Source organism: Nomascus leucogenys, chromosome 8 (assembly GCF_006542625.1).
Source record: "Nomascus leucogenys isolate Asia chromosome 8, Asia_NLE_v1, whole genome shotgun sequence".
Classification (NCBI taxonomy): Eukaryota; Metazoa; Chordata; class Mammalia; order Primates; family Hylobatidae; genus Nomascus; species Nomascus leucogenys.
In genome coordinates this window covers 67506397-67532305 of record NC_044388.1, presented here as the reverse complement: position 1 = coordinate 67532305, position 25909 = coordinate 67506397, and the positions used below count along the sequence as shown (strand labels likewise).

General features: G+C 36.6%; 1 long non-coding RNA gene across 2 annotated transcripts in view; it reads left to right on the top strand.

The window, feature by feature from the left end:
* The first annotated feature begins 8690 nt into the window (after nt 1-8690).
* Nucleotides 8691-25909, top strand: part of LOC115836352 — a 67496-nt gene continuing 50277 nt past the window's right edge. For both annotated transcript variants that reach the window (XR_004031371.1, XR_004031370.1), the window contains exon 1: nt 8691-14993. This is a non-coding gene — a long non-coding RNA (uncharacterized LOC115836352). The remainder of the gene's footprint in view (nt 14994-25909) is intronic.

Here is a 25909-nt window from a genome sequence, read left to right as displayed (position 1 = left end):
CATCTAACTTTATTAATTTTCTTTTAATTTAGTTTTTATATAACATATGGATGTGTGCTCCTTATATAACATTCAAAGAAAACAAAATCTTTAAAATCTTCCCACTACTGTTCTCTTCTTCAGAAGTAGCTACTGTTAAGAATTCAACATACATCACTTTAATTCTTATGCATTTTCACACATAAATGTGTACATGGATAAGCAAACATTTTAAATAGACATGACTATATTCTATTTTATCCTACAACTTTATTTTCTCCATTGACAATATAACTTGATAATTTTTTCTTAGGCATTTTTATATACCATAATTATTTTTCAGGTACCATAAAATTTACTCTTAAGTTAAACCACTCAGTGGATTTTAGCACATTCACAAAGTTGTGCAGCCATCAATAATACTAATTACAGAACATTGTCATCACTCAAAAAGAAACAAGGACACTTATTATTATTCGTCCCTCCCCCAAACCTCAGGCAAACACTAATCTAATTTCTGTGTGTGAGAATTTGCCTGCTATTGGCATTTTACATGAGTAGAATCTATGGCCTTTTGCATCTGCCTTCTCTCACATAGCATGTGTTCAAGGCCTATCCACATTGTAGCATATATCAGTAATTCATTCATTTTTATGGCTGAATAATACACCACTGTGTATATATACCAAATTTTGTTTATCCATTTACAATTAATGGACATTTGTGTTGTTTCTACTTTTTAGCTATTATGAATAATGCTGCTATGACTATTCATGTACAAGTGTTGATATGGATACATTTTATGTACATTTGTTTTCATCTCTCTTGCATATGTGCCTAGGGTTGGAATTGTGGGGTCACATTGCAGCACCCGGTTTCAGGCATGGTAACACCAGCTTTAAGAAACTGCCATACTGTTTTTCAATGTGATTACACCATTTTACAATCCCATCAGATATATTGGAAGGTAACCACACATCCTAGTTATTGTCTGTTTTTCTGATAATAGCCTCTAGTGGGGGTGAAGTAGCACCTCATTGTGGTTTTGGTTTACATTTGGAATAATGATGTTGAGCATCTTTTCATGTGCTTATGGGAATGTGTATATCATCATCGGAGAAATGTCTCTTCACACCCTTTGTCCGTTTTGTTGTTGAGTTGTAAGAGTTCTTTATATATTCTGGATACTAGATCCTTATCTGGTATACAACTTGCAAAGAGGTTGTCTTTTCACTTTCTTGATAATGTCCTTTGATGTACATTTTTCCATTGTTTAATGAAGTCTAACATTTTTTGTTTTTATTTGTACTTTTGATATTATATGTAAGAAACCATTGCCTAACTCAAGGTCATGAAGATTTGTGCATATCTTTTCTCATAAGAGTTTAGAGTCTAAGCTATTGCTTTTAGGTTTTTCATCCATTCTGATTTAACTTTGGCAGAAGGCGTGAGATAATTTTAGAATCAGCTTGCAACTTTCTGGAAATAAATCAGCTGGGATTTTGATAGGAATTGTGTTGAATGTGTAGATCAATTTGAGTATTGCCATCTTAACAATATTCTTTCATTCTATGAACATAAGGTTTTTAAAATTTATTTAGTCTTTGTTAGTTTGCTACTTTCAATGATGTTTTATAGTATTTGGTGCATAAATTTTATACTTCTTACACTTCTAAAATTATATTATTAATATATTCTCTTTGACACTATTGTAAATGAAATTGTTAATTTTATTTTCAGATTGTTCATTACCAGTGTATAGAAATACAACTGGCTTTGGTATGTTGATTTTGTATACTGCACCCTTGTACAACTTGTTTTTAGCTGTTTTGTTTTGTTTTTGTGAAATCCTTGAGATTTTTGTATAGGAAAAAAAAGTCATAGAGATTGTTTTACTCTTTTCTTCCTAATCTATATATCTGTGTTTTATATTCTTGCTTAAATGCCCTGGGTAGGACCTCACTTACAATATTAGATAAAAGTAACAAGAACAGACATCCTTGTTTTGCTCCTGACCATAGGGAGCATGTAGGTTTATCATAAATACGCTTTATCTGATTGAGGAAGTTCTTTAATATTCCTAGTTTGTTAAGGGTTTTATCATAGAAATGTGTTAAATTTTGTCACATGATTTTCTGGCATTCATTGAGATAAAATGTATTTTTTATTATTTATTGTATGCATATAAGATATTACATTGATGGATTTTCATATGTTGAAACAATTATGAGTTCTTGGCATAAAACACACATGGTCATTGTGTACAATTCATTGTAAATGCTGCTGTATTTGGTTTGCTAGCATTTTGTTGAAGATCTACAGTCATAAAATATATTAGCCTGTAGTGTTTTTTTTTTTTCCCCTGTGATGTCTGTATCTGATTTTGATAGCAGGGTAATACTGGCATCATGGAATGAGTTGGGAAGTGTTTCCTCCCCTTCAGATTTGCTTATGGGCTCTTTATTTTTTCAGAAGAGTTTGTGAAATATTGGTATAAATTCTTCTTTAAACCTTTGGTAGAATTCACTGATGACAACTGGTCCTGAAATTTTATTTGTGAGAAGTTTTTTGATTATGAATTCAATCACCTTACTTGTTCTAGACCTCCTCATTGGAAAAAAAAATTAGGTCAGTTTTGGTAGTTTGTGTCGTTCTCAGAATTTGTCCATTTCATCTAGAATATCGAATTTGTTGGCATACAGTAAATTTTGTATATAGATGTAACTCATTCTTCTAAATTTCTTGGTGATATTCTGTGGCATGGATATGCCTTAATTTGTTTAGCTGTAAACAGTTTTTCTCCTGATTTTCCCTATTATGGGCAGTGTTACGAATAACAAAAAACAAATTGGTCTCATATATTTGAGCATTTTTTTGGCTAGTGATTTATTCTTTTATTTTATCTTTTATAATATATATGAAATACTGATGTTTTAGGCATTCTGTTTCTTTAGTTTTTCAGGCTATTATGTTTAATCACATAATTTTCTCACTTTCATGTCACATAGAAGAGGCAATATTAAGTGTTCTCCAAATTATGTTTTATTTTCCTCTTCTTGAACACACAGGAATACTGTACTCCCTACATTCTCTTGCAGTTAGACCAGGGCGACGTGACTATTTCTGGTCAACAAGCTACACACACTGGGGTTTTTCACTTTTAGTCCAGTGGAAAAAATAAGCAAGAATGAGTCCTCTGTATCAGCAATCCCCAAACTTTTTGGTACCAGGGACTGGTTTCAAGGAAGGCAAGTTTTCCACAGTAATGGTTTCAGGATGAAACTTGGAACTGTTCCACTTCAGATCATCAAACATTAGATTCTCATAAGGACCATGCCACCTAGATTCCTCACATGTGTGCAGTTCACAACAGGGTTCACGCTCCAGGAGAATCTAATGTTCCTGCTGATTTGACAGGAGGTGGAGCTCAGGTGGTAATGCCTGATGGCCCACTGCTCACCTCCTGTGCAGCCCAGTTCCTAACAGGCCACAGACCAGTACTGGCCTGCAGCCCAGGGGTTGGGGATCCCTGCTCTCCATTCTTTCGTCCTTTGTTTGGATGATTGTTGGGATTGCCTAATAAGATGGCAGAGTTACAAGATGGTGGCTGTCTGGCTTTTTGAGCAACAGCTTTGGAAGAGCTTTTTTTTTTTTTTCTGAGGTGGAGTCTTGCTCTGTTGCCCAGGCTGGAGAGCAGTGGTGCCATCTCGGCTCACTGCAAGCTCCGCCTCCCAGGTTCACACCATTCTCCTCCCTCAGCCTCCCGAGTAGCTGGGACTACAGGCGTCCACCACCACGCCTGGCTAATTTTTTGTGTGTGTTTTTAGTCGAGATGGGGTTTCACCGTGTTAGCCAGGGTGGTCTTGATCTCCTGACCTCGTGATCCGCCCACCTCGGCCTCCCAAAGTGCTAGGATTACAGGCTTGAGCCACTGCGCCCGGCCGGAAGAGCTTTTTATACCAGGAGGAGCTTCCTGACTTTATCAGACTTTGTTGTACTGATATTGAGACTCTGGGATAATTTGCTACCATCACAGGACCTTGCTAATCCTGACTGATAGAGATGAGTATCCATTTACTTCTCTGATTCTTACCAGCCTTCATTTATTTCGCTTTCTTCTTCCGTCTTTCCCTAGACAATCTCCTCCTGCTGCGTACAGCAACTATATGGTGATTTAAACAAAAGAAGTGATGGCTAGAAGATAGAATAGGTGGGGCTTAAAAATTATGGGGGGAAAAGGAAACTTCACATTTTTCTTGGAAGTAACAAACAAAGAAGCTCAAATCTCAGCTACTTAGGATTGTCTCAGAAGTCTGACTAAAGCTGATTTTCCTTGCCCTTCACTATGTAGTAGGAGACTTGTGTGTGTTTTTTTTTTTTAATATTTACTTTTTTTGGATACGTAATAGTTACACACACTTATGGGGTACATGTGGTATTTTGATAGAAGCATACAATGTGTAATGATGAAATCCAGGTAACTGAAGTATCCATTATCTTAAACATTTATCATTTCTGTATGTTGGAAACATTCCAAATTTTCTTTGCTATTTTTAAATAGTCAATAAGTTGTTGTTATTGACTATAGTCACCCTACTACCCTCACAAACGTTTTTAGCCTCTGGTAGCCACCAGTCTATCTGCTACTTTTATGAGATCTATATTTTTAGCTCCCAGTTATGAGTGAGAATATGTGATATTTGTCTGTCTGTGCCTGGCTTATTTCACTTAACATAACGTCCGCCAGTTCAGTCCATGTTACTGCGAATGATAGGATTTCATTCTTTTCTTTATGGATGAATAATATTCCATTGCCTATGTATATACACCACATTTTCTTTTTATCCATTAATCCATTGATGGACCCTTACGTTGATTCCGTATCTTGGCTATTGTGAATAGTGCTGCAAAAATAAAGAGGGGGAAGTTTAGATTTCTCTTCAATATACTGATTTCCATTCTTTTGGATATATACCCAGCAATAGGATTGCTAGATCGATCATATGGTAGTTATATTTTTAGTTTCGGAGGTGCCTCTATATTATTTTTCATAGTGGCTGTGCTAATTTACATTCCCACTAATAGTGTGCAAGTGTTCCCCTTTCTCTACATCTTTGGTAGCATTTGTTTTATCTATTTTGATAACACATTTTAACTGGGGTGAGATGGTATCTGATTTTGATTTTGATTTCCTTGATGATGTTGAGCATTTTTGCATGTACCTGTTGGCCATTTGTCTTCTTTTGAGAAATGCCTGTTAAGGTCTTTTGCCCATTTTTAATCAGATTATTTGGAGAGTTGTTTTTTTTTTTTTTTTTGCTATTGAGTTTTCAGTTACTTATATATTCTGATTAGTAGTCCATTTTTGGATAGTTTGCACATATTCTTTACTAATTTTATATATGGTGAGAAATGGGGCCTAATTCTTCTAATTCAACCTAATTCTGTAGGTGGTTTCGTCACTTTGTCAGTTGCTTCCTTTGCTGTACAGAAGCTTTTTAGCTTGATATGATCCCATTTGTCAATTTTGTAGATGGTGAGATAGGAATCTAATTTATTGTTCTGCATATGGATACCCAGTTTTCCCAGCACCGTTTATAGGAAAGACTGTCCTTTCCTTAATGTATATTCTTAACAACTTTGTCAAAAATGACTTGGCTGTAAATGCAAGGAATTATTTATGGGTTCTGCATTCTGTTTTATTGGTCTATGTGTCTGTTTTTATGCCAGTACTCTGCTTTGTTCTTTTTGCTCAGGATGGCTTTGGCTATTTGGGGTCTTTTCTCGTTCCATGTGAATTTTAGGATTGTTTTTTCTATTTCCATGAAAAATGTCACTGGTATTTGACAGGGATTGCATTGAATCTGTAGGTTGCTTTGAGTAGTATGAACATTTAAAAGAATTTGTTAATTCTTCTAATCCGTAACCTGAGATATCTTTCTTTTTTGTCCATTTTCTTCAATTTCTTTCATCAGTGTTTAGTAGTTTTTATTGTAGAGATAAAAACTTTAGTCAAGTTTATTTCTAGGTATTTTTTGTGGCTATTGTAAAAAGGATTGCTTTTTTGATTTCTTTTCCACATCATTCACTGTTGGCTTATAGAAATGCTAATGATTCTTGTATCCTGCAAATTTACTGAATTAATTTATCAGTTCTACCAGTTTTTTTTGGTAAAGTCTTTAAGTTTCTCTAAATATAAAGACACAAACAAGGACAACTTAAATTCTTCCTTTCCAGTTTCAATGCCATTTATTTCTTTTTCCTGTCTAATTGCCCTGGCTAGGACTTCCGGTACCATGTTGAATAAAAGTGGTAAAAGTGGGCATCCTTGTCTTGTTCCAGATCTTAGAGGAAATGCCTTCAGCCTTTCCCCATTCAGTATGACATGAGCCATGGGTTTGTTTTATATGGCTTTTATCAAGTTGCAGTATGTTTCTTCTATACCCAGTTTGTTGTGAGTAATTTTATGAAAGGATGTTAAATTTTATGTTTTTCCAACATTCATTGAAATGATATATATGTGATATATCCTTCATTCTATTGTGTGATGCATTATGTTGACTGAATTGTGTATGTTGAAACGTCAATTCTATCCCTGAGATGAATCTCATTTAGTTGTGTTAGTGATCTTTTTTTCTTTCTTGTGAGACAGAGTCTCGCTCTATTGCCCAGGCTGGAGTGCAATGGCACAATCTTGGTTCAGTGTAAACTCCACCTCCCGGGTTCACCCCATTCTCCTGCCTCAGCTTCCCGAGTAGCTGAGACTGTAGGCGTCTGCCACTACGCCCGGCTAATTTTTTTGTATTTCTAGTAGAGACAGGGTTTCCCTGTGTTAGCCAGGATGGTCTCAGTCTCCTGACCTCGTGATCCACCCGCCTTGGCCTCCCAAAGTGCTAGGATTACAGGTGTGAGCCACTGCGCCTGGCCTTAATGATCTTTTTAATGTGTTGGTAAAGTTGGTTTGTTAGTTTTTTGAGGATTTTTGCATCTATGGTGATCAAGGATATTTGGCTTGTAGTTTTTGTTGTTGTAGAGTCTTTGTCGGGTTTTTGGTATCAGGGTAATACTAGCCATCTAGAGTGAGTTTGGAAGTATTCCTTCCTCTTCAGTTTTTTGAAGAGGTTGAGTAGGATTGGTATTATTTTTTCTTTAAATGTTTCATGGAATTCAACAGGGAAGCCATCAGTTCCTCAGCTTTTCTTTGATGGGAGACTTTTTATTACTACTACTATTTCATTACTCATTATTGGTCTGTGCAGGTTTTCTATTTGTTTATGGAACAACCTTCATAGGTTGTATGTTTCTAGACTAAATTTATCCATTTCTATTATGTTTTCTAATTTATTGGCATATACATGCTCATCTTAGTCTATAACAGTTCTTTGCATTTCTGTGATATCAGTTGTAATGTCTTCTTTTGGTCTCCAATTTTATTTATTGGTTCTTCTTTTTTTCTTCTTAGTCTAGCTAAAAGTTTCCAAATTTTCTTTATCTTTTCAAAACCTCAACTTATTTTGTTGAGGTTTTATATTTTTTAGTCTCAATTTTATTTATTTCTGTTTTGACATTTATTATTTCTTGTCTTCTACTAATTTTAGGTTGGTTTAGGTTTAGCTCTTTAAGGTGTGCCATTAATTGTTTATTTGAAGTCTTTCTACTTTTATGATGTAGCCATTTATAACGAAAAACTTCCCACTTAGTACTGCTTTTGCTGTATTCCACAGGTTTTGGTATGTTTTCTTTCCATTTTTATTTGTTTCAATATTATTTTAAATTTTCTTCTTGATTTCTTTGTTGACCCATTAATGGTTCAAGAACAAGTTGTTTAATTTTCATGTATTTTTGTAGTTTCCAAAGTTCTTCTTGTTATTGATTTAGAGTATTATTCTACTGTAGTCAAAAAAGAAACTTGATATGATTTTGATATTTCTGAATTTGTTAAGACTGGTTTTGTGGCCTAACATATAGTCAATCCTGGCGAATGTTTCATGTGCTGATGACAAGAATATGTTTTCTGCATCTGTTTGGTGAAATGTTCTATAAATATCAGTTAAGTTGATTTAGCCTAGCATGTAGCTTAATTCCAATATTTCTTTGTTGATTTTCTGCCTGGATGATCTGTCCATTGCTGAAACTGGGTTGTTGAAGTCCTCTGCTATCATTGTATTGTAGTCTATCTTTAATACTCGCTTTAAATTTCTGGGTGATGTATTAGTCTATTCTTGCATTGCTATATGGAGATACCTGAGATTGAGTGGGTTATAAAGAAAAGAGGCTTAACTGGCTAATGGTTCTGCAGCCTGTCCAGGAAGCATGGCTGGGGAGGCCTCAGGAAACTTACAATCGTGGCAGAAGGCAAAGGGAAACAAGCATATCTTATGTGGCCAGAACAGAAGGGAGAGAGAGAAAAATGAAGGAGGTAACACACACTTTTAAACATCCAGATCTCATGAGAACTCACTGGCTATATAGTACCAAGGGTGATGTCACTAAATGATTCATAAGAACTCCACCCCCATGATCTAATCACCTCCCACCAGGTCCCACCTCCAACACTGGGATTACAATTGAACATGAGATTTGTGTGAGGACACAAGTTTAAACCATAACAAGTGCTTTAATTTTGGTTGCATATATAATACAATGGGTTACATATATATTTAATACAATTGAATACAGTTGTTATATCCTCTTGCTGTATTGACTTTTTAATCATTATATAATGACCTTTGTCTCTTCTTACAGTTTTTGATGTGAAATGTACTTTAAGTATAGCTACTTTTGTTCTTTTTTGGTTTCAGTTTGCACAAAATATCTTTTTCCATCTTTATTTTTCATCCATTTTTACTTTCAGTCCACATGTCTTTATAGGTAAAGTGAGTTTCTTGTGGAAAGCACATAGTTGTGTCTTTCTTTATTCAGTGACTTCATGTCTTTTAACTGGAGAATATAGTCAATTTATATTCAGTGTCATTATTGACAGGTAAGGACTTACTAATGCCAGCTTGCTAGTTGTTTTCCAGTTATTTTGTAAACCTTCTCTTTCTTTCTTACTGGCTTTGGGGATAAATGATTTTCTCTGGCAGTATGTTTTAATTCATTTTTTCTTTTTAGTGTATCTGTTAGATTTTTGCTTTGAGGTTATAATAAGGGTTGAAACAAACATATTAGAGTTATAACAAGTTACTTTAAACTGATGACAACTTTGATTCCAAAGAAGAAAAGACAGAAGCAAAGAAAAATTAAAATACTCCACGGTTTAACTCCATCCCCCTGGTTTTCGACTTTTTGCTGTGTCTATATATCTTCTTATAATTCCTATCTCTTAACAAACCTGTGTGGTTATTATTTCTTATAGATTTGCCTCTTAGTCTTTATAATAAGTGTATGCATGGTTTACACACTGCAATGGCAGTATTAGATAATTCTGTGTACTTTTACCAGTGACTTTTCTACTTTTAGGTGATTTCTTGCTGCATGATAGCATCCTTGTTTTCAGTTGGAAAACTCCCTTTAACATTTCTTGTAAGACAGGTCTGGTGATGATTAATTAATTCCCTCAGGTTTTGTTCATCTGGGAAAGTTTTTATTTCTCCTTTGTGTTTGAAAAATAGCTATGCTGGGTACAGTTTCCTTAGTTGGAGCTTTTATTTCCTTTAGCACTTTGGATATGTCATTCCCATTCCCCCCAGGTCTATAAGGTTTCCTCTGAGAAGTCTATTGCTAGACGTATCAGACCTTAGATGTTATTTGCTTTTATCTTGCTGCTTTTAGGATCCTTTGTTTTTGACCTTTGGGAGTTGGTTATATGCCTTGGGAAAGTCTTATATGGATTGTGTCTTCTTTGATGTTCTGTGAACTTCTGGTACTTGGATATTAATAATTTTCTATAGGTTTGGAAAGTACTGTGTTATTATTTATTTGGATAAATTTTCTACCCTCATCTCTGTATCTACATCCTCTTTATGGACAATAACTCTTAAATTTGCCTTTTTGAGAATTTTTTTTAGATCTTGTAAGCATACTTTATTCTTTTTAATTATTTTTTATTATCTTCCTATTTTTAAATAGCTCATCTTTGAGTTCACTAGTTCCTTATTCTGCTTAATTCTGTTGTTAAGACAGTGTTACATTTTTTAGTTTAATCTATTGAATTTTTCAGCTCCAGTATTTTTTTAAATGTCAATGTCTTTGTTAAATTTCTTAGATAGATTTATGAATTCCTTCTCTATGTTATCTTGAAGTTTGCCAAGCTGCCTCAAAATGTTTATTTTGAATGCCCTATCTGAGAGGTTGTATATCTCTGTCACTCCAGGGTTGTTCACTGGTGCCTTATTTAGTCTGTTTGGTGAGGTAATATTTTCCTGGATGTCCTTCATGCTTATGAACATTTGTCCTTGTGTCGACATTGAAGAGTTAGGTATTTGATCTAGTCTTCACAGTCTGACCTTGTTTGTTTGGGACTCAGTTTCCTCCTCCTTGGGTGATGAAGTCTTGGGCCCAGGGCTTGTTTTAATGGCATCAACAGAATTCTGCCCCATGCTATGTTCTGACTGTGACAGGGTGGGACTGAGTTCCATGCCAAGTTCCAAACTCACTTTGCTCTGCCTCCTCCAAGCACAGATTTTCTCTCTTGGCTGTACTGCTCGGAGTGGGGGTAGGGGTAGTGTAGGGAACATGAGAGACTGTCCTTCCCACCTTCTTCAATGTGTCCTTGTTATTATGCTAAACCCAGCTACTCTGATCACTCACCTGATATTTTTGGTTCTTATGAAGGTGCTTTTTGCATGGATAATTGTTTGATTTTATGTTCCTGCAGAGGATGAGGGAGGGAATTTCTGAAGGGTTCTAGTTGGCCATCTTGCTCCACCTCCTTCAGTAGGAGTCTTACCTTTGTAGCTTGGTCTTCCCAATAATTTTCTATGGACTTTTAATAATTATGTCAAAAATTAATTTACCAAAATAATTTTAAAGGAATAACATGACAATTTTAAGTGATAATGCATATTCAACCTAAACTAAATTAAGCCAAACTAAAAACTGGGAAAAAGTTATTAAAAAATTGCATCTAGCAATTTTCACATGATTTTAATGAAAGCAATAAATTATTTGAAATAGAAATCATTACCATTAATATTCCATATAGATTATTTAAACAACTTTTCTACATATGTTGAGAGGGAAATAAAAATTGAGACAAAATTTTGTAGATGAGAAAGAAAAAGACAACATAATTTCTAAGTAATATGCTTGGATAAATGCTATTTTAAAATGGCAGCTAGTAATTTTAATTTGACATGAATATAATGAAAAATGCAACTAAGGTGAATGAAAAAATTGTAGGACTTCATATTGTCTTCATCATATCAGGTAATAGGTACCAAAATGTCCCTCTAGATTAAAAAAAAATTAAACTGTCAATAACTTGTATTCAGCATAGATTTATTTAAATTACATATTTTAATTTCTGTAATCATCATTAACTCCTCTGAAAGATGATATAATTAAGAACCTCTATTTCTCTTTTCTTCTGAGTTTGTTGCTTTTATAATATTTAATTTGTGATGGTTTATTATATATCTGTTCTACTCTGCAATAATAATTACTTCAGTTGTTTTATCTTAGGTCATACTTAAATGAAGTAAGTGTTCAGCCACCTATTATATAACCATGGTTTCCTAATTTCTCTATTCTTTATTATGATTTATCTCTTCATTGGTTGCATTTAATCTTCAAGTAGGGTTTGTTTAAGTTTCATTGTTGTAAAATCTCATTAAACCTGTTATTTAATGTATAGAAATGCCTTTCTGTTGTATTTACAACTGAAGAGCAATTTGCTATATATAAAACGGAGACTTTGTTACATTGTTTCTGAAACTCAATATTTATTCTGAGGCCAATCAGATTTCCCACTTGTTATGTAACTTGCTTATCTTGATTTTCCCAGACTCATCAATTTCTGAATGCTTTTATTTTTGAAATTTAATAACTAAATGTTTTATAGTATTAGCTTTTTATTAACTTTTCTTGGCATGTGCCGTATTAACTGAAATATTTAGTCATTCATTTACTTTAGGTAAGTTTCCCTCTTTTATATCTCTCATTATTTTCTGTTCTATTTGTTGGTGTCTTTACTTCAGCAGTATCAATAGCCCTATGGTGGATGCACTATAGTTTATATACCTATCGTCTAATTATTTAAACCTGTTGTCTGTTTATTTTTATTCACTATAACTAAATAAATCATTATCTCCATGATGACTTCTGTTTCCTGCTGCTTCTAATTTATTTTATCTATACTGTTTGTTTTGTATCAGTTTTTTCTTTTTCTTATATTGCTTTTCTCATAATTCTGATCTTTTATTACATTATTGTGTTTTCCTTGTTTTACTAAATCTATGTCCTTATTGGATTATTCAATAAATGCAAAACACTAGCAAAGGAATTTTAGTTCCTTGGATTGTATATTCTTTCAAATTGGATTATGTTTTAAAATCAATGCCTTTCTCCATTTATATATTAATATATTTTTATTTGGGGGCTGTAATATATTTTCATCACTCTCAATTTTTTTCCTCTTGTACCTTTGTTAATATATTTACTAGGAAATGGTGTATGTGGTTTCTCCTTGACATCACTCTTACCTTATCTGGGATTATTTATCTTCCCCCCGTGTACTAGAAGGTACAGAGAACAGACAGAAGAGAGTGGGAAGCACAGCTGGGACTGATTGCAGTCTTTGAGGAGGTCCTGGGTTTACTCTTCTTGCTGAGATCCTACCAGATGTTCTTCATTGGACTCCATTACACCAAGCTGGGCGTGAATTCAAGTCTTTTGGGCTTTGGCTCACTTCCCTAATTTAGCACTGTATGCTGGAGCGAGAGAATCTATGGCCCTTCCTGCTTCTGCCAAGGTCCAGATGTGATTTGTAGAGCATCCACTAAGTGTTTTATCTTGATTTTCCCAGACCCATCAATTCATCCCTTCAGCCCACTCCTTTCAAGTTACAGAGCATTCAGATTCAGGATTTGTGTCACTTCTTATATCCTCAGTGCCTCTTCTAGAGGTAGAATAAGAGTTGGGAATTCTGTTGACCTGGCCATGACACCACAATTTTCTGTTACTTCACTGGTCATCATTTTTGAGTTTATAATCCTTCCCCATTTCTTCCTGCTGATGGGAAAATTGGCAGGGTTGTTTTTGTTTTGCTTTTGTTTATTGGAGGAGGAAGATTCTGTACCATAACTTCATAGCACCACCAGCCTGCAGATAAATAACTATTTTCAAATGTATTTGTGAGATATGCACCTTAAGAGATTAGAGCAAAAATACTAATGTTTAAAAATAAGCAAGCAAGTGCATGAAACACCTAACTTCAATGGCTTGGACTATCAAATATTAACACATCAACATTTAGTGTCCATTTTGTACAAAATACTAGGCCTGGTGCTATATAAGTAGGGACGGAAAATGAAAAGAGGCAGATATGCTTAGACAATTGTATAAGGTAGAATTAATTACTTCCAATAACAAATCACAGACAAAATGTAAAGGTGAGTTAAAGGGGGGAGACAGTATATCCAGTTAAGGGAATATCAAAATGCATAATGAAAAACATGACATTTATAATGTATTCCAAAGATGGGATGAGGGCAGGTACATTTACAGAAAAGAAAGTAACAGGATAAGCATTAGATATGAAGGTAGAAGAGCATAGAGTGTAGCTAGAAAAGAGTAAGCTATATAATATGCAAATAATTTTACACACATTGGAGCAGTGAAAAAAGCTGAAAGTGGGGCATGTAGATGTAGTGTACTTAACTGAATGTCGGAGTGACTTAACTCTATAAGGTAACGGAGAATAAAAACCACAAGTAGTTAATAAGCAAGAGTACAACATGAATAGGCTAGTGAGGATAAACATTAATCCGGCAGCAGGATAGAGGTTGAATCCTGGGAAAGCGGAAAAAATGCTACACTGGGTGGCATGAGATTTAGTCTCTCGGTCCAGCTTTGCCACACTACCCATACGTGTGAAATTAAGTGAATCATTTGACCCCTTTTGGTCCCATTGAGCTCTCTGTAAAGATGGTGAACTTGGCTTCTAATAAATATTTATTATTATATTATTAATAGCATAGGTCTATATATTATAGTGAGGAAAACATGGGAAATACGGAAACTCTTTAGTATATAGCATAAGTTTGGCAAAAAATAAATGGAAAAATAAATTACGATTGAAGTGTTTACAGAAAAAATATTTTATATGCAAGGGAATTTACAAAGGTAGAGTCAAGAAGTCAAAGAAATTGTATGAAAAGATGACTGCAAGTTTCTGATTTGGGCTTATTAGGAGAATACAGATGACTTTCAGAAGAAGCGTGAACATCAAGCTGAGGAGCTTTGTTGAAGAGCAGGATCTTTCTGTCAACATGGGATAGTGGAAGATTAAAGTAGTGATGACTACATATAGAAATACAAAGTTGACAGTGAGAGACGCCAAGTCTGATACTGCAAGAGAAAAATGTAAGAAACTTAGGACTCAACTTTATCAATGAGTTCGTTCAACTGTAGAAATGCACTAGGGACTGAATGGTGTCCCCCCAAAATTTATATGTCAAAGCTCTAATCCTCAATATGATGATCTCCAGAGATGGAACTTTGGGGAGGTAACTGGGTTTAGATGAGGTTATAAGGATGGAGTCCTCATGAAGGGATTAGTGCCCTTATAAGGAAGGGCCAGAGAGTGCCCACTTGTTCACGTATGCTCTTGTATTCTCTCTCTCCTCAACCCCCACCATATGAGGACACAACAAGAAGATGGTTGTCTACAAGCCAGGAAGAGAGCCTTCACAAGGAACCAAATCAGCGGGCACCCTGATCATGAGACTCCCAGCCTCCATAACTGTGAGAAATAAATGTCTGCTGTTGAAGCCATCCAGTCCACAGTATTTTGTTACAGCAGCCTGAGCAGATTAAAATAAAGAACTGTAACTTGTGAGACAGACAGAAAGGTAAGAAAGAGAAAATGCAACATAAAGTCTACGCTTAAAGGAGTGCTTATTAGTAGTTAAGATGAGCTAGGCAAAATATAAATGGTAGAGAAATGAAAGATGACAACACTCATAACTTGCTCATTCATGCAACAGATACTTGCAGAGTATCTGTTGAAGGACCCTGCACTGGTACTTAGGAATCAAACTTAAATCCCACCTTCAAATCTGACAGAGACAAGACATAGACAGTTTTTTATCTGGGTAAATTATGCATACCCGTTAAAAGATCTGTAGATAAATGCCTTTGGATTTCTAAGAGGGAAGATATTATTTTCAACTGGGAGAAATACAGGAATATCATTTTATATACTAAGTAGCATTTGGTCTGGAACTTATAGAGAAATAAGATGTTCACATGGAAAGAATGCTGTATGGGGAACTCCAGATGGAATAATTGGTATTAGCTCTGGTCCCAGAGTAGTGACTATCTTTGCAGGAAACCTCAGGTGTAATCTTATGGACCTCTGGAAAGACTGTAATGAAATAACTATGGAGATGGCTGGCAAAGTTAAGGACATGGACAAGGGACATGAGGGGCCTAGGGACAGGCAACAGTGAGAAGTCACTCCTAGGAAAGAGTGTTCAGGGAGCCAGTGAAGAGTGTAGCCATGTAGAAAGAATGGCCTGACAGACAGAGCGTTCGTCCTAGAGGGATGCAGCTCTGCAAGAGCCATGATGCTGATGCAGGAGGAGAAGAGGGAGACAGAAGGAGACAGGAAGAGACAGGAGGAGACAGGAGGAAAAGCCTCAGCCTCTCCCTTCCCACTCTCCAGCCTCCCTGCTTGAACTCTCACCAGCTGATCCCAACAAGAAACACAGTCAGTAGGAACAGCTCTGGAGCATGGCTTGAGGTAGAAAATGGAGCGGGGTAGGGACCAAGTGGAAAATAATTGCCATAGCTACTGAGACAGGAGAGAATAAAATGTGTATATGAGAAAACAGTTCATTTTGGCTATAATAAGTGATGCATGAGGGCGAAAAGCCAGAGTGTGCTTATAAAAGTAAGTAAGTGGTAGCTGAAACTCATCAGAATAATGACAAAATAAAGGGAAACGAAAAAACTTATGAATCTGGTGCTTAACTCATCAGGGAGGTTTGGTGCCTTTCCTGGAAATTACAGATAAAAGCAACAGGAGTGGAGAGAAATGACATCAGAACATAAGAGGTACCACAAAATATGAGTTAGTTAGTTTTTAGAAATGTGAATGCAACAGTGGCCAAGAAGAGGCAGTAGGGAGAAAGCAGTACTCTGATTCCTCCATCTCACTCAATGGGCGAACAGGAAGAATGCCATTTATTTTCTTGGACAAGAGCAGCATAGTCTTCAGACACTTGCTGGGATCAGGAGGGAGAGGCTACTTCCATGATTTGGGTCATTGTGAGGGAAGTAGTTAAGAAAAAAAAATGAAGGACAGGAGATAGAGGAACTATTTGTGGGACTAGTAGAAGGAAGGCAGCAGTGGAGTGGGGAGAGGTGGAACAGAGCTAAAGAGGAAAGAGAGAAGGAAAAGGGATGGCAGAGGATGGGATGGTGATTTTTAATGGCAGGATCAGAGAGTCACATTGTCACAAAGTTGAACAAATATATATTAGCCCCTGTGGGAATTCTAGAGAGGAAAACCAGCCATGAGACCTTTCTAAGTATACACTCTTAAGAGAAATCTTGATGTAGTATTCGACCTCAGAGGTTAAGGAATAGTGGGTTTTGGGAAAGACCTGGAGGGTGGTCAGCTGCACACATAGAGGTGTGCTGCAGCCAGCTTGCACCAGCTCCTAAGAATCAATTGTGCACATCTCTTTCCAACTCTGGGCTCTGTGGCTTCACATAAACACCAAAATAGGTCATGGTAGGTGTAGTTCTACCCACAGAAACCGGCAAATGCTACAGATGAGGGTTCCCTTCTCACAAAGTCAACTATCAACCCCAGAGCCTATTATTAAACCTTTACCAGCACACCACTGATCTGCTGCAGCTTCAATATGAGGACAGGCTGTTGCAATGAGCATTGAGGATGGTATTGCATGAGAACATTTTCATGAAAGAAGCAGCACCCTCTGCCAGAGGTCACCAGGTGAGTGTGTGCTGAGCAGGTGCAGGCATGATCCTCCTTAAAAGACTGGAATCAGCAACTGTTCATTGATTAGAACTACATTTTGATCAAGCTGAGAGAATTCCAAGTGATACAACCTGGAAGAAGCTACGCAAATAAAAATAAGTCATCAACAACCTGTCAGGCATGCGGAATTCAGTGAATAGAAAATTAACCCATTCCTCTGAACTAAGCAATGCTTGATTTAGCTTCAGTGAGCCTTACAAGTGGAAGCTGGCACTTTCTTCCTGTTTGTATCTACTGCAAGAAGTAAAAATACATACCACCTACCTGAAGCCTGTCATGGTACTTGTGTTTCTGTAGGAATATTTTCTACAACATCTTAAGTTACTGCTAGAAATTGCCAGCAATTGTGTCTGTGTTTTCCCATTTCTGAAAGAAATTAATACTCTCAATGCCTTAGAGTTGCTCCTTCCCACCTTCTGATGCCTTGTCCTGGGCTTAGTGGATGTAAATTAACTCTGCTGCTGAATAAAGAACATTTTATTCTAGGAATACAGTGCTGAATACAAAAAGAGAGCCATCAATTTTGTCTTTTCATCTTCTCGACCCTTTTCTCCTTAACTATTCTTCTAATTTTTTTCTCTAGCTGACAGGTTTTCCATGTCTGTCACATACACAGGGTTTCTTAGGGACTAGAAATGCATAAGAAGTTTAACAAGGGGCGATTTACTTGCTTAATGTTATTGTTCACATAGCACAGTCATTCATCATCAATTCAATAATGTTAATTACCTGTGATGTGAGAGACACCATTCTAGACATATTATATCCTATAGAGCAACATCTCATAAGGTATATGCTAAAACAGAGAGAAGATACAGACTTCAGGCAGGTCCATTCTGCTCTGATTTGGGATTGAAATCAACAGCTCCATATTTGTTTTCATTTTTAATATAAATTTCATTGTGTATAGTTAGTATACGACGTGATGTTATAGGATATATATAATAGGATATATATATATATATATATATATATATAGTAAAAAGACTATTATAGCAAAGCAAAGTAACCTATTTGTAACTGTATTAGTCTGAATACTCTTGAATATTGACCATGTGAATGTCTTTCACTTAATTATTTTTATTTTCTTAGCCTTACATCTTGGGAAATATTAAGTTCTTATTAAGTTCTCAGAGTGGACGCAGTTCAGATGAGCCATACTGTAGGAAGTACACTGAGATTACTATAAAGGATACTTGCAGGAGAGCTCTGTGCATTTCCTCCCTCGGTGTCAGCCAAATACACATATCAAGTTGGGGCAGTGATACAATTAAAATGTTAGTTGAAGGATGCCTACAGGGCCCAGGCACAAAAGTGTCACCTCCTTTGTCAGTCACCTGCCTGACATAACAAAAGCCTTTCTTAAAAATGTAAGTAATATTTACCACTTATAAAATTTTAGTTTCAACTGTGCAAGGTAGCCCTCACCTGTAATCCCAGCATTTTGGGAGGCTGAGGTGGGAGGGTCGCTTGAGACCATCAGTTTGAGACCAGCCTAGGCAACATGGTGAAATCCTTTCTCTATGCACGTGCATGCGCACGTGCACACACACACACACACATTAGCCATGCCTGAGCATGGAGGATGGTCTGAGAAAGAGAGGCATTACTAGAATATAAGATCTGCTGCAGTTAGAAGAGACCCAAAATAACATCGTGTCAAATGGAGACAACTTTATCTCTGTTGTTTAATGGCCCAGAGAGACATGGGCAGGACTAGCATTGTGAGTCGGCTCCATGGGGTCATCCAGGGACCCAGGCTCCTTCTACCTTGTTGCTCCACATCCCTAAAGTGTTGCTGTCCCTCCAGGTCTCACTACTACAGGCTGAAAATTCCCAAGTTTATTACACCTGTGCTTTCAATCAAGTCTGCTCTGCCAAGCCCCATTTTCACTCTACTTGGTCACATCCCTGGTAAGCCTTCTTGTCCCTACTAGATACCCAATAGGTGGCAACACTGGCATTGATGGATCCTACTGGGCTCTGACAGGCTCTAATGCCCAGTGACTGTTTGTTTTGCTAAATCTGTAGGGTTATCTGTGGTTAGGTAGGGGAAAATGCTTCTTTCTCTTCTGGTTACACCATGGTCTAGAGTTTCCAAAGTAAGATTGTTTATACTCCAGTGTTCTGTAAATTTTTCTCAGAAAAAAACTAAATAAAATAATTTCAGCTTTAATGGACAGTCCCTATTCTCCACTGCTCTAGATATGTATCCAAGAGGAGCTAAGTTGTAAGATGCACATGGAAGATAACAATCACGCTGTGTTCAGAATCACTTCCCCTAACTTACAACTATATCTCTATTATAGTAAGCTCATTTACCTAGGCTCCCCATTCCCCCACACAAGATCTCCTGTCCTCATCCTACCCCTCCAAATATCTTCTGTTAGACCTTCCCCACCAGTTCAGTGGCATGCTCTGATCACTTATATTTAAAGTGAAGTTCAACTAGACACAGCATTGGCACAAGGAAATAGGTTGGGGCATAATACTTTGAAAATCGTTAACACATGAGAAACAGAACAATGTATCAGTTTGTTCATTGGGAGCCCCTCATAGCGTGAGGTATACTATTCAAGACGGTAAAAGTGTCTCAAATTGTGACATCTGTATTATTCAAAGTAGCCAACTATTCGGTATAGCATCCTGCTTGAGCATTGAGTCTATTGATTGAAAGTTCTATTATAATTCTAAAGTGGATTTAATCTACCATGTTGTAAATGTCAGTAAATATTAATTTTGAAACAAAAATGTCATTTTTTAACAATACAGCAACAGTACTCCTTAGTATTTACACAAAAGAGTTAAAAACCACAATAAGATACTCTCTATCTCACACCAGTGGGAATGGTGATTTTTTAAAAATTCAGGAAACAACAGATGCTGGCAAGGCTGTCAAGAAATAGGAACGCTTTTACACTGTTGGTAGGAGTGTAAATTAGTTCAACCATTGTGGAAGACAGTGTGGCAATTCCTCAAGGATCTAGAACTAGGAATACCATTTGACCCAGCAACCCATTACTGGGTACATACCCAGAAGATTATAAATCACTCCACTATAAAAACACATGCACACGTATGTTTACTGCAGCACTATTTACAATAGCAAAGACTTAGAACCAACCCAAATGCCCATCACTGACAGACTGGATAAAGAAAATGTGGCAAATATACACCATGGAATACTATGCAGCCATAAAAAGGAATGAGTTCATGTCCTTTGCAGAGACATGGATGAAGCTGGAAGCCATTATTCTCAGCAAACTAACACAGGAACAGAAAACCAAACACTGCATGTTCTCACTCATAAGTGGGAGTTGAACAATGAGAACACGTGGACACAGAGGGGAACAACACATACTGGGACCTGTCAGGGGATAGGGGGCAAGGGGATGGAGAGCATTAGGATAAATACCTGCTGCATTCAGAGCTTCAAACCTAGATGACGGGTTGATTGATAGGTGCAGGAAACCACCATGGCACATGTATACCTATGTAACAAACCTGCACGTTCTTCTCCACATGTATCCCAGAACTTAAAGTAAAATTAAAAAAAAAAAAAAAACTTATGTCCAAGCAAAAACTTCCACACCATGTTTTAGTTTCATTCATAATTGCCAAAAAGTAACCAAGATGTCCTTCAGTGGGTGAATGAGTAAATAAACTGCAGTACATGCAGACAACAAAATATTATTCAGTGTTTGAAAAATGAGTTACCAAGCTACAAAAAGACATGCAAGAAACTTAAATGTATATTACTAAGTGAAAGAAGCTAATTGACAAAGACTACATACTGCATGATTCCAACTAGATAACGTTCTGAAAAAGGCAAAACTATGGAGACAGTTAACAGATCAGTGGTTTCCAGGGATTAGAGAGAAGGAAGGGATGAATAGCTGAGCACGGTGGATTTCTAGAGCAATGAACCTACTCTGTATGATACAACAATGTTAGACACACCATTACACATTTTTCCATACCCATAGAATGCACAACACAAAGAGTGAACCCTAATGTAAACAAACTATGGACTCTGGATGATTATGATGTGTCAACACGGGTTCATCAGTTGAAACAAATGTAGTATTCTGGTGGATATTGATAATGGGGGAGGCTATGCATTTGTGTGGGGAGAGAGTATATGGGAAATCTCTGTACTTTGCACTTAAGTTTGCTGTGAACCCAAAACTAGTCTAAAAAGTCAAGTCTACTTTAAATGAGGGAAAATGTAGTTCGTCTGAAACAACTGTTAATATCCTCAGTGCAATCCAGATTCCAACAACACAAATACAGCCCTGAAGTCCACCTGTGGAAATTTCTATTCCCAATGTATAAACACCAATATTTTGTCAATAATAAATTATACAGATGTAGGTAAAAATTTTGCAAAAGTTTCCTGAGTAATTTACAGAAAACAAGAAAAGCTTCATACCCTTCCTTTTGGAGGATTACAGGAATATATCTCGTATGTTCCAAACCTGAGATATTAAATAAAAATAACAATCTGGATGAGAGCCTGCCTCTAGGGAACACAGGGGAGACTGATTAAATGTTGAAACACGCCAGTGTATGGCAGCAATATGAAATGCATTATATCATTTTAAACTCTAAAGTAACTTTTAAGCAGACATTACCATTCTCACTTTATTAAAATTTTGCATGAGGCAAGGTCAGGATTTGATGTTACAAACACGTTTTATTTTGTAGTCTCATTCTCCAGGTACTCAAATTCCCTGGTTGTAAAAAGAAACAGCATTTTTATCCAGCTTATTTGTCAGGATTGTATGAAAAAAACTGAACTTGGCCAGTGGCCTTGAATAGGAGCTAAAACTGTAGAAATAGTCCTATGAACTAGAAGTAAGAGAGACTATAAACAAGGCAGAACTGGAGCTGTTGAAGAATCCTCAGAAAGGAAAGCAGCATTACAGAACCAAGAGAGGATAAGAAACGCAGCTATGGTTGGGCATTCTGGCTCGCGCATGTAATGCCAGCACCTCGGGATGCCAAGACATGAAGATTGCTTATGGCCAGGAGTTCAAGACCAGCCTAGGCAATATAGTGAGACCTGTCCCTACTGAAAAAAAAAAAAAAGAGGAAACAAAAGGAAAAAACTGCAGTCATATTCTCAACTGGGAGGAGGTTGAAGTAGGCTAGACATGGATATATATACATATATATTATATATACATCATACACATATACATACACATATATATCTTTATCTCATAAATATATGATAAAGACGAAGTTGGGCCAGAAGTGGAGGCATCCACCAGTTGTGGGCCAGGGGCAGGGGTTGGGGAGTAGTAGTGATCACAAACCATGAGCAGGAGGAAGGAGGGAGTAGGAATAAAAAATTATTTTTTATGTTTATTTTTCACTCCTGAGTCTCAGCTCCAGCTTGAAACTGATCTCACTCTCATCAATTGGTGTCTTAATCTGGAAAGTGGCATAATTAAAGCAGAAACTAACAAGCTTGCTTCTGAGGCTTTGAGCCTAAAATATTGGGGTGACTCTAACATTGGAAACGTGATCACTTGCTCAACACCAAGATCAGGGTCTTTCCAATCAGCCATGTCATTGCCATGGAGTAGGAACATAAAATAATGATTTTCAATAATTTAGGAAAGTTCAAGCCAAACTAACATTAACTTTTCTTTGCCTCTCCTTCCCCTCTTCCTCTGGCTGAGTTACAGTTTTCCAGTTCCCATCTTTTTGTTCCACCCAAGCGATGAGAATTGCCCGAAGTTGCAGTGGTTCTCAAGCCTCACTACATATTAGGCTCACTCAGGCAGGTTTTAGAACTGAAAAGCCTGGCCCTACTCCAGAAACACTGAACCCAAACCTAGGAGATGGGGAAAGCCTGAGCGATGGTATGTTTACAGCACTCCCCAGGTGACTCTAATATGCAGCCATTGTGCTAAGCATCTTTCTTTCTATCTGAACCGTTCAAGGGAAAGCAAAGGGTAGGATGTTATTTATTTAGTTCTTGACCAGGTTTCCAATTCTTACATATGAGCTAGGGTCTTTGTTGTGAGACAATTTGTCTGTCAATAAAATTACCTTCCAAATGTTTTGAAGACTGGGATTTCTTGTTCTTAGCACAAAGAACAGCATATGCCATTATCAAAGTACCAACAGGAATCTGGATTTAAACCAATCTGGCATTTTTCCTTTATATCTTTTTTTTTTTTTTTTTGGTCAATTCATTATCATATCCTCTAAGAGAAACAGCAAGAAGTGAGCATTTCCTCAGGGTAATCACTTGCATCTGAGTGCCAATAATTTCATTCTACAAAAACCAGATACTCAACTAGAGTCTGCTAAGAAGAAAAATAAAATATATTAAATTCATAAGAACAACTTCCAAATACTGAACCTTTAACATTATCTCCGATTATAGGTCGTTGTCATATCTAGGGTGTAACCAGCAATGTCAAAAAGCTATAGAATCCTAGAAAGTGCCCCAGCATTAGAAAATGACAAAATGAAAAACTTGCAAAGAAATTCCTGTTCCTGGAAATACAATACCTTGTTAAAAAATAAAAATCATTAATTTTTGGAGGGGAGGTGTGTTCCAGGACTCTGTCTTATGACTAAAGTATTTGTTAATTGGATAAAAGTAAAAGGAATATTAAATCTCAGTATTTGATGGCAGAAGCCAAGGATGTTTCCCTAGATACAGTCTCCGTTTCTCTTCCCCCTGGGCATCCTGCCATAGGGATTGCTGAGGATGTACATTTGTGATGATGTGCACATCTGGTAAAATGACATACGTGTGACCTTCAGTATTTTCAACGTGCGTGCAGCTTGTAGATTGCCTTTGGTGTTGACTTTCCTTCATCTAGCATTTGCAAGAAATTTCCATAGTTTCTAGGTCACTTCATGGAGCTTTTCACAATCTCTAATTTTAATTTTTAGACAGATATACAAATGTATTCATCATAGAAAAAAGTCCAGAAATCTCACCTGCTATAGAAAGATTTAAGAAAGTTAAATTTAAACGTACTCAACTTGTTCATAAGACTCCAGCAGTTATTCCCCACTGATAACTTTTGTGTACCTGCCTGGGTTCACTGTCCCTGAGAACTCTATCCCCACCTACTTTCACATGTAAGGAGCTTAGAAGTTACCACTCTGTCCTAATAACATGGAGAAAACAGAACAAACTGAAAATATCAACAACTCTTCTTGAATCTGTAAGAGAGGTGAGACACAGGGCGAAGCATTGCCCCCAAGATTGGAGAGAAAGGCGAATGCAGGAAGTCACAGCTTACTGGAGCAGAGACTCACAAGTAGAAACCTCTGCAGGAATCAGTACCAGGGAAGGAAAAATCTGAACTGTAATTGACAAATTGCTAGAGGCCCCGTGCAGGCAACTCTAAGACTTAAAAACTCTAGGGGGCACCCAGTCATAGGGGGACCCTCCCAATTTTGTGAGATTTACCTCCCGGATCTTGTCCAGGTTCCCACAGTAAATAAGGGAGAAAACAAATCCCTTCGGGCTTTTGGCAAAGGTAGGGGTATTTATGTAAGCATATTACTTTAAAATTACCTTTTTCTCTCTCATCTACATATTTTCTGTTTCAATTTTATTTATTTCCCTCTCTATATATAGAGAGATTGCTTAAATAATCTATAGGGAATATTAGTGATAGAGATTTCTATTTTAAGTAATTTATTGCTGTAAATAAAATCATGTCAAATTAAAATTACTAGATGCAATTTTAATATTTTCTTTCCAACTCTTAGGTTCGGGGCACTTGTGCGTGTTTTAATTTTTTAATTTTTGTGGATTCATAGTAGGTGTACATATTTATAGGTTATGTGAGATATTTTGATACAGGCATGCAGTGCATAATAACACCAGGATAAACGGGGTATCCATCACCTCAAGCATTCATCCTTTGTGTTATAAACAATCTAACTATACACTTTGTTATTTTTAAATGTACAATTATTTTTTACTATAATCACCTTGTTGTGCTAGCGAATACTAGATCTTATTCTTTATAATTATTTTTTTGCACTCATTAACCATCTGCACTTCCCTCCCACCACACCCCCACTACTCTTCCCAGACTCTGGTAACTGTCCTTCTACTCTTTATCTCCATGAGTTCAATTATTTTAATTTTTAGCTCCCCAAAATAGGTGAGAACATGTGAAGTATATCTTTCTATGCCTGGCTTATTTCCCTTAACATAATGACCTCCAATTTTATCCATGTTTTTGCAAATGGTGGGATCTTCTTTTTTTATGGCTGAATAGTACTATATTGGGTATATGTACCACATTTTCTTTATCTATTCATCTGTTGAAGGACACTTAGGTTGCTTTTAAATCTCATTAAATAGGTAAATTACGTGTTGCAGGAAATTGGTGCACAGATTATTTTGCCACCCAGGTAATAAGCATAATACCTGATAGGTAGTTTTTTTACCCTCACCCTCCTCCCACCCTCTACCCTCAAGTAGGCCCCAGTGTCTATTCTCTTCTTTGTGTCCATGTGTATTCAATTTTTTGCCCCCATTTATACGTGAGAATATGCAGTATTTGGTTTTCTGATCCTCTGTTAGCTCACATGGGATAATGGCCTCCAGCTCCATCCATGATGCTGCAGAGGGCATGATTTGAGGGTTCTTTTTAATGGCTATGTAGTATTCCATGGTATAAATGTACCATATTTTCATTATCCAGTCCACCATTGATGGGTGTTTAGGTTGATTCCATGTCTTTGATATTGTGAATAGTGCTA